The sequence below is a fragment of the Glossina fuscipes genome, unplaced genomic scaffold, assembly GCF_014805625.2.
Source record: "Glossina fuscipes isolate IAEA_lab_2018 unplaced genomic scaffold, Yale_Gfus_2 0, whole genome shotgun sequence".
NCBI lineage: Eukaryota > Metazoa > Arthropoda > Insecta > Diptera > Glossinidae > Glossina > Glossina fuscipes.
The window spans coordinates 34,209,603-34,219,200 of NW_023998414.1; positions in this window are offsets into that span (position 1 = coordinate 34,209,603).

Consider the following 9,598-nt stretch of genomic DNA (forward strand, 5'->3'; position numbering starts at 1 on the left):
CTCGTTCGACTCGTCCTAGACTTATCCACATAAAGCATAACGCGGCACCGTAAGTGTTTTTCCGCTTTCTTGTTGCGCTGTTTTCAATTTTTCAATGACTCGAAGTCTATCATAAAAACCTTCATAATTATTCTTTGATAATAGAAGAAAGAGAGATACCAGGAATGTATAAAATATTGCTACTGTATGCGAAAGTCATACAGTTGATCATAATTCCAATTTATCAATTACGTTTCTTTATTAAACGTGAAGTATTTCAGCGACCGGTGTTTACGTATTGCAGCAATTTAAAAGTAAGTAAGAAAATTATATTCGGTCGTGACCGAATCTTTTCTATCCCTTACTTTTAACCGTAAAAAAGACAAAGGCAATTAAAGAACTACATTTTCATGCTTTATAAAACCCTTGTGTGCGCGATTGATTTTCTCTACTTTTCAATTCGTATCGATGGGCGTTGGAGAGTTGTCCTTTGAAAAATTTCAGTCATTTCATGCCCGCTAACGGGAGAATGTTTATCGCAGAGAAACAACACAGTTGAGCAGACGCACAGATAGATAGACGAATGGACGGACATGTTTAGATGCATTCCAAATTTGAAATTGACCAAGAGTTTATATACCTTATGGAACTTTTGAAGTTTACTTTCGATCGTTCAAAAATAAATTAAATTCTTATACACTATTTTTACAATTTTCGTACAAGTACAGCAGTATCGGTCATAGAATATGTATTGAAATTTTTGTAGATTTATCTGCTGTTCTTGCTATGCGGAATAAGAAAAAGCCAATTTTTTATTCCGTTTGAAAAACATAGATTTTCTCGGTTTACGTGGTACTATGGCAGTGTCCTTAGAACGATTTACCTCATTCCAATACGATTTTCAGGCGCTCACGAGCTTCCAATGTGGCAGGAGTATGTTTAAAGCAGACATTACGCAAATGATTAGACAAACGGCTAGAGGGACTGACAGACAAACATGCTTAAATCGATTCAGAATTTGATGCTCATTAAGAATATAAGCTTTACGGAATCTTCCGAAATTTCCTTGCGGCCGTTGCAAACGTCATCATCTTTCGGTGACTGGGTTTGAAATGAGTTCATACGTGCACAAGTGATTTCAGTAAGGTAAGGTAAGGTAAGGTAAGTATTGTTCAAATAACTAAAACATTACACTACCCGTCAAAAAGATAAGTCACCGAATAGTTAAAATTGTGAAATTAGTTCGAAAAAAGTTACAAAATTTTAAAAATATTCTCTTTATATCATTCGTGTTCATCGTTTAAAATCGTAAAGAAAAAATTAAAACAAAACACAAAAAAAGTCAGCCAAATAGTGTGAATACGTTCGCTTAGTCACTTAGCCATTCAGTCATTTTAGTCATTGAGTGTTAAAACCACATTCTAATTACTTTTAACGAGGTTGTTGATGATCTTTCAAGGACTAACAAAAAATTACTAATTTTGCACATATAGAAAAAAAAAAAAAAAAAGCAAAAAAACAAAAAAAAAAAAAAACACACAAACAAAAAAAATGTGCGAAATTAATGTGTTTTGAACTGTGTCGTAAATTATCCGGTTGATTATTTCTAAGCATTGCAAGCATTGCAATCATTGCAGGCACGGCAAGCACTTGACAAGCTTAATAAACTCTTACAAGGTGTTGAAAATAAAATTCAGATTAATATATAATTAGCGTCATTGTCGGCGGTTGGACTGGTAAGGAACAAATAAACACAATGTTAATAATGCTCATACCGTAAGAGTATCGGCGCAAAAACCTAATGAAAACTACAAGGAAAATGAAAATGAAAATGAACATGAAAATGAAAATGTATCTGGTAAGCGTTTCACGCGAGTATATATTACGTGTAGGCCACATAGTTTAGTTATATATATTATAGCCTTTATGTTTATTTATGTTTTCATTTCACACAAATACAATACACAGCTAAATGTTGTTTTCAGAAAATATTTTTACAACTTTCAGATCTGCCACGTATGCCACGTAAACGCACGTCCCAAACTTCGCCATTGTTAGCATAACATTGACTGCTACACGAAATGGAATTGTGCAGATCGAAAATAGCAATCGATGCATGTCCATTTGTAGAGCAATAATTAACTGTTTAGTGTTGAAAGGGGGCGAATTGTATTAATATTCATGTGCATGTGCATGTGCGTATGCGTATGCGTATGCGTATGCGTATGCGTATGCGTGCATGCGAATTGCATACACAATAAATAATATAATAAACAAGTAAAGAGCAAAAAAAAGAAAAAAAAACAACAACAACAACAACAACAAACATTACAAACATCTATGCGATATGCCCCCCATTGACTGAGCGCAATTATTTGAGTGTATTTTTAAATGGCTGGGTGCGTCTGTTTTCCTCTTTCTTTTTCTTTTTCTTTTTTTTCCCCTTTTTTTTTTTTTTTTTTTTTTTTTTGTTTCTTTTACTTTAATTTTCCAGCCTCATCGTCATCATCTCTCTGTCTCTCTCTGTCTCTCTCTCTCTCTCTCTCTCTTTCTCTCTGTCATCATTATCATTATTGTTGTACGGATTTTATTTCATTTGAAGTTGGCGTACTATTCAGTGCGGTTGTTCAGTATCGATTAAATCACTTACAACAATAACAACCAAAAAAAAAAAAAATAAATAAATAGATCTGTTGTCGGTGTTTACTTGCTCATGTACAGCATCAAGAAAATCTTTACGTACAAGTCAAGCACGACGATTGACTTGCCCATAAATTTTTGGCATTACGGTTAAGTTAATAAGATTGGTTTTCGTAAGCAAAAAGTCTCTTAACTTGCAATGTATCTCCTCCCCATGTACACTCTTTATATCAGTTTTCAATTTCTTACATTTCGTCAACAGTGAAGCAATGAAAAACCTTCGAACACTACTAGAGATACATAATTTGCCAAAGAAATACCCAAGAAGAAGAGATCTTTGATGAAAGCTCTACGAAGATACGAAAATACGAAGCCATTGCTAAGTACATTAAAGTCTCTGAAGACTTAATTCTTTGCGCAGACCACAATTTAGTCCGCTAGAAATCGTAGAGAGGATAGCGCAAACTCGAAATCGGGGATATGCCGAGGATGCTAAAAGACCTCAAAATCTCTAACATCTTATGGTATTGTTTTTGTTGTTTTTTAATGAAAAAAAAGTTTTGTTCGACTTGAGCACAGAAATAATAACAATGCCTGCCTTCGTTTTGTCAGGCACATATGTGACGTTGTTAGGGGCTTTAAAAAGTTTGGGAAATCTTGTGCCACACTTTTCAAAATACTTTCCGCCAAATATGTTAGGTGCGTCTATAGCGAGATTTTAGTTACGAGAAATTAGTTACGGGGACCTCGATCGCAGCAATTTTCATTGTCATATATGTAAGGGGCCAAAAACCAATGTTTTTTTTTTTTTTTTTTTTGTTTTGTTTTAAAAACAGAGAAATCTTTAGTTTACGTGTTATTGCAGATCTTTGAAGCATTTGGCTTAGATTCGAAGCCAACCTCTGAATTTCTGCCATCTGAATTCCTAAATGCACAAAAGATGGAAAAACGGAAGGGCAGACGTATCTAGATGAATTCAGTATCTGATACTGATCAAAAATATATATTTATATGATCTCTGAAACTTTCCTTTGACTCCTCATCCTTGGGTATTGGGTTTTATTATTACATGGCCAAGATGTTATTACGTGACCTACAAGATGCATTGTGCAAGGTCATGTCGCTAACTTTTAGGATTTTTATGAATCCCGCCACCTTCTTTGGATCGGCGCAACATATCGTGTCCGGCGTAGTAAAATGGTCGCCGAACATTTTGTGTCTGATTCTGTACAATGGCCTCACATTCACACAGAATCTGATGGAACGTTTCACTCGTTCCTTGGCAGAATCTGCACGAATCGGTATCAAGCATACCCATGTTTTTCAAATGGTACCTGAGGGAATTGTGATCTGTATAGAAATCGGTCACTAAACATAGCCCGCTTCTGCTTAGGTGCAGTAATTTGTGTACTCTACCGGAAGATTTTATGAATCGTTTTGCTTACCGTTATCCTGCACGTTGCTTACAATTCAGTTTGTTAATATGGCTTCTTGGGACGTCACAAAACGGTTCAGGATCTGCTATGACCCCTCGGGCTCGCCTCGGTATAAAAAATAATTGTAAACTAATTAGTTTATCATTATCGTGCTTGTCCCATGTTATTTGTAAAAATATTTGCGGATTTTTTCTTGTATCCTAAGTGCATTAAGAAATTTCATCATTATAGACTTAAAAGAAAATGTAATAAATCAACTCCGATAATTGGATGTAAACTATTTTAGGTCACTGTTGGCACGAATGTAAATTGTTTGTTCAACAAGCTATTGAAAGCAATTTTTTATTTATTTATTTATTTTTTATTTTTTTTTTTTTGTTTTTTTTAATAGAAATGTTAAAACACTTTAGGCTAATTGATGTTTTGTTTTATGATATGTATACCATTCTCATAAAAGATAGAATTGATTTATATATATATATATAGTGTATGTATGGGATTTATCTTTTATGATAAATTTTATACATATTGAGGTGAATTTGCGATATCGTGAATCGTATGCTTCATGCTTTCCTCAATCGTTAAACTTATGACATATCAATTAAGTTATCAAAGACAAGCAAATCTTATGAACTTAAATTCACTTTAATTCGTATTCAAAGCTGGCCTTAATATAACTCACTGCCACGATTGGCTTCAACTGTTCAACTATTTCTAATATTCTCTTAAAAATTGGAGAGGAAAGCTTGCCCTCTCTGCTGTACAAAATCAAAGACCCCACCGAAGACTATGCTTCAATAGACTTTATGTACTTTTGATCTTATCTACTGCCATAGCTTATAGGTAAATAGAAGTCCAGAAGAAGAATTTTTCAAAATAAAAGGTGATTGTGTTGCATATCAAAACTTTTCGGGCAAACCCCTATAAATTTTGATTTGGTATTGCGGTGATGGAAGACGACGCTTTTCATTGTTGAGCAATTCTGAGTTGTTTGCTTTATTCGCATTAGTTGCTCGAGTGTAGAAAATGAAATCAATTGTCTGGCCAAGCCAGATATTAGGTTCGGGAAAAAGAAATCCATTATTTTTTCGGTAGATGGCTGCACTGATAGATTTCTCTAGTTTTTTGCAAATAGAGACCAGGACTTCTATGAGAGAGGCATTATGAAGTTACCTTTAAAATGGCAACAAATCATACAACAAAACGGTGCATATTTGACCCAAATCGGACAATCCGAAGCATGTTAAATAAAGTCCTGAAATTCATATAAAAATAATGGATTCCTTTTTCCCCAAACTAATATATGATGCTTGATTAGATGGTATTAATTTCAATTTTGTTGCCATGTGTTGCCAGCTTCAATAATCTTAAGCCGCGATCTTTTTCCCCACGTTATTGTCGCAAGTGAGTCACTTTTCATTCGCTTTCCAATCATTCCTTTCGAAACTCGATCTTGGAAATTTTCACAATTAATCCCTTTCGTCATTCAAATGTTGAGCTTCGCTTTGTATCGAGCTGTACGCAAATGGTTCAAAACAGTTTTGTCCTTTACTTGCACAACGATGTAATAAAGCGATAAAAGTCGTCTGTCTGTCTGTCTTTATATCAATTTTTTACAGAATTTCATGGACCTCATCGATGATCGATCGACTAGACAGCGACACATTTTTAATATTGAAATTGAATTGAAAATTTTCAGAGGCGAAACCAGCGAACCGTGTACCGGCTGCTTCCGGTAATATCCACAAACTTTATCGCTGTAATCGAGTTGATATTGTAAGATGTTGAGATATTTTTTAGAATTTTTGTTAATTTCCAAGACATAATTGCCGTCGAATGAATTAATATTTGAACGATTGTTTGTAAGATTTTTCGTGTTTCCATGGTGGGAAGTAAAAGACCAAGAAAAAGGCAACGAAACTTGTCCTTTTTGTCTGTTTTCTCTGTTAGACTTTAGTGCGTATGTATGGTGTTCTCTCAATTCAGAGAACACTAAATTACGTTGAATAAAGTCAAGCAAAAATATTCATTTATGTCACGAAATGCGTTTTTAGAAGCGTTACGTGGACGAGTTGCCCGATAAAGATTATAATGCGCGTGTGTGTATGTGTATTTGTTTATGTGTGAACAGACTTTCTGTCGAGTGTGTCGTTTTTCGTATGCGAACGAAACAGTTGCCGATCTTACGGTAATATGTGGTCAGTTAAATGTCATCTTTGATCCGTGTCGTTAAAGGGTTAATATTATCAAACCTGTAGGACTCTACAGACAACTATTGCGGTATATAAATACCCAAAGTGTTCCCTTTACCTATAACGTGAATGGGAGGTAAACTGAAGCTATTAACCTTAAGACATCATGTCCGTCCTACAATAACACGTTACTCGAACTCATTGCCCAGTACTTTCCACTAACTCACTAACGCTGTTTGCGTTTTGCGCATTTCACGCGTTAACTTTCCCTTTTACAGCCACAATACTGTCAAGTCATAACGATGGTTAGCACCTAGCACAATTAAACAAACAACTTGTGATTCACTTACGTCTCAAGAATTTTGAACGTTGTCGCGGAACAATGTTTTGCAATTGTGTGTGCACGGCTACCTAAATTTCTTATTTAAATGCTCTGCTAGACTTGTTAAACTAATCATTTGATTGCCAAGACGTATTCGCTAACTTAAATGCGACTTGAAAACATGTTGAAAACAATTTGATTCGTATCTTTCAGTTAACCTGACAACTGGAGGACTCTTCTTCTTCTTTTTTCTTTTCATCTACATTCCATTAGAATGGAAGTGGAAGAAGTGCGAGAAAAATTTGTAATAAGAGGTGAATAATAGGTGACAAAAACTTTACATTTCATTTCATTTTATTTTATTTTATTGCACTTTTATTAATTTCTGTTTTGTGTTTTAAGGGAAAAAACCACGACACCAGCGGAAAATATTGAGATCATCTAAACTGAAATAAATTAGTTAAACGCATAGAGGCATTGTTGTTACATTTATTTATGAGTCACATTCGGTTGGTTCCCTGGTTGGCTGTTTGGCTGTTTGGCTGCTTATATATATGTACATGTATATTCACGTTTGGAGAAAAAAAACTCACCGACATTTGAAGAGAAATGCGTTTATTATAGAATCGAAATCCATTACTATGCAAAGACAAGAATTGCGCAAATGTAAGATTGCGGTGTTGGTGGCAGTGATGTAGTCGTCGTCAGTCTAATGTGCATGGTGTGAGTCAGCTTACGACGACCTCACCATAACCATCGTCATCATCGTCATCATCATCATTATCATCATCATTATCATCATCATCACCATCACCATCAACAACAACTAGAGAGACCAACCTCGTTTAATGCTAGTAAAAAACGATTCGCGCAAAACATAAAAATAATAATAAATAAAAGTAACAAATGCAACAACTATTACAAGATTTAGTTATACTTGTACATAAGTTTAACCGTCCGTCTCTTTGTCTCTCTGTCTCACTGTCTCTCTGTTTTTCGGTTTATCTGTTTGTATGCCTGTATGTTTATCCGTCTATCTGTCTATCTGTCTATCTGTCTGTTTGACTCTCCGCTGCTCATATTCTACGGTGCAAGATAACTCCCTTACTAAACACGTTCATGGATATGTAATTGTATATATAAATCCATAGTCGTAGGTATGTATGTTTAGGCCATTATATCTCCTCCGGCATCAGCCATAAAACTTTAAAACACACTCTGCACCTCTAGACAACAACAAAAATGATGCGAAATAAAAAAGCGTAACATTAACAGAATCAACTGCAGATTAAACATCTTTTAATGGATTGAAAAAACAAAAAAAAAAACAAAAAAAGAAAACAAAATAAAACAAAAAAAAAAAAATACAAAAAAAATGTGAAAAGCAAATGAAACAGAGAAACATTAAAATAAAAATTCTGACGATAACTTTAGTTAGTAAAGAAACTCCTTAACCGAGTGGCTGGCTACTTGACTCGTTGACTCGTTGACTAACTGACTGATTGACTGGATCGTTGGTTGTTTGGCTGTTTGGTAGGTCGACCGATTGTCTTATTTTCTTGGCTGCAAGTCTTTTTGTGGCACGCGTTGATTTCCAAACCATCGATACAAAGGAAGTTAAACTAAGTTTAGCTGAGTTGAGTTCAGTTCAGTCTTTGTACACATTGTTCAGTCGGAGTCACGCAAACAAGCGCGTGAAAAACACAGGTAGTCACGAACCATGAAGCAGTAACAGCAACAAAACAACCGCCAACAGCATCAACTTGAATTTTCAACTCTTCATATAAACACGTACGTGATGCATATGTATATATATATATATATATATATATATATATATATATATATAGATATGCATACATACATGCATGCATGCATGCAAACTTATGGCAAAAAACATATTCGCAAGTGTGTGCCTTCAGTTTATTGTTGTTGTTATTGCTATTGTTGCCGTTGTTTAACTGAGTGCCTTAAGAGTCATTTTTTTATTTTTTATTTTTTTTTTTTTTTGTATTTTGTATTATTATTATTTTTGTTATTTCGTTTTCTGTTTTTTTTTTTTTTTTTTTTTTTTTTTTTTTCGTTACAACTGCATTCGTTATGTTCATTTGTTGTTTTTATATGAGCTCATGTATTCTTTATGCACACAATACTTTCAAAGATTATCATGTATTCGATATTGTCGACGTCGAATTACAAAACAACAGGTTTACAAGGTTATAAGTGGAACCAATTTGGGGTACATATAAGTACATATATATATATATATATATATATTATTTTTTATTTATTTTTATTATACATTAGAAGCTAATGGTATAAAGAAAAGACTTTTAATTACATTTGAAGACTTTCGGCGTTTCGATGCAACCAACAGCCAAAATAAAAGAACGGAATAAAAAATAATAAAATGATTTCATTGTCGCTTCCCATTATTAACTGCAATAAGTTATCAATTAGATGCATATTTCAAAAAATAGCTTTAGTTACATATTAAAATTGTCTTTAAAATGAGCGATTCTCGGTTCATATTATGAGCGGATCGTATATGATGGGAAAACGAACAGACAATCATATTAATGCAATTTTACGTTTTCCCTCATGAATATTAAATTTGTAGTAAAAGTAAAAGTTGTTAACTATCTGACATTAAATATGAAATAATTTTCTCAGCGTTTCGTTACAATCGTATATACAACTACAAATGAAAGAATGTCAAATTTTCGGCCCGCATGCCACGGGGAATACGTTTACGGTTCAATGAACAAAATTTATGCGAAATAAAGATGATTAAGTTACCGTTCCATTCAAACTTTAAAGCTTGTTTCGCATCAGCGAAAGCTCAGACAGATTCACATCTGAGAGTGTTTTCATCTGTGAATGAAACCCACTTATCGGTCCTAGTTGTGCTCATTTACGCTCATAAAGGTAAGCAAATATTGTGTTAGATCCAGAATTAATAACCGTTCACTGTGGGCAGAGTCTCTCTCTCTCTCTCTCTCTCTCTCTCTCTCTCTCTCTCTCTCTCT